Raw genomic sequence first — 938 nt, 5'->3', positions numbered from 1 at the left:
TGGGTGTGCCGCCCATGGCTTTCTGAAACCTGTCAAACAAACCAGACGCATTCGGCTTACAAGTGTGCTTTTGTTTTTTCAAACAAATCGTTTTATTTTGCTGTAACTCACTGTTCCTTTAGGCGTTGCTGTAGCCTCTGTTTTGTCATTTTATTTTCCGCTTCACTCTTTTTAAAGTCTCTGCGAAACCGATGTTTCATGTCAATCCTTAAAAAAATAGTAAGTAAAATAAGTGACACAACATACTGACAGGAAGGCTGTGAGGTTATCTAAATGAATGCACTGCACATGAGCGGATGGAGCAATGCTTTAGGTCTGCCTCACTCTTCCTCCTGCTCATCGTCCTCATCCTCCCACGCGGCGCTCCGGACGGCCGGCTGCGTCTGGTCCTCCGAGCACACGCTGCCTGCGTCGTCCTCCTCCAGAAACACGCTGCTGTCCTGCTCAAACACATGCACACGCTTCAGAACGCGTCACACTGCGCTGACCGTATGAACAGAGAGTCACACTTCTGTGTGTCATCACAGCTTTAGTTTGGGAGCCATGCTCACGGTGAACTCAGGGCTGTCAGCTCAAACTAATAACCGCATATCAGCAAAACAGACTTCATTCCATTGATAACTTACTCTTTCTGACTTATTCAGCATTATTCAGATTGTATTCATTGATTTAATTTACAAATGTTGAAAAAGTTTATAAAAATTTTAGAATTTGACATAAACGATGACATGCATTTAATGAGGTTAGGAAAATTATTAGTGCCGTCAAAAGATTAGTTGCATCCAAAATGAAAGTTTTTGTTTACAAAATATGTGTGTGTACTGTGCATATTTATAATGTATATATACATACACCCCCCTCCATACCTAAACTTAACAACTACCTTCCTAACGATTAATAAGCAGCAAATTAGCAGTTTACCGAGGCAAAAGTCAGTT

General features: G+C 41.6%; 1 long non-coding RNA gene across 1 annotated transcript; it reads right to left on the bottom strand.

Annotated features, from left to right (window-relative positions):
• Window positions 1–613, bottom strand: LOC107735699 (uncharacterized). Its single transcript, XR_001639487.1, has 3 exons — window positions 325–613; window positions 112–207; window positions 1–29 (listed from the first exon to the last, which is right to left on the bottom strand). It is a non-coding gene; the product is annotated as an uncharacterized LOC107735699 (long non-coding RNA).
• Window positions 614–938: the final 325 nt, after the last annotated feature.

Source organism: Sinocyclocheilus rhinocerous, unplaced genomic scaffold (assembly GCF_001515625.1).
Source record: "Sinocyclocheilus rhinocerous isolate Xijiao unplaced genomic scaffold, SAMN03320098_v1.1 C36246250, whole genome shotgun sequence".
Taxonomy (NCBI): Eukaryota; Metazoa; Chordata; class Actinopteri; order Cypriniformes; family Cyprinidae; genus Sinocyclocheilus; species Sinocyclocheilus rhinocerous.
The sequence above is the reverse complement of the archived record's forward strand: the minus strand, read 5'-3'. Positions and strand labels throughout refer to the sequence as shown.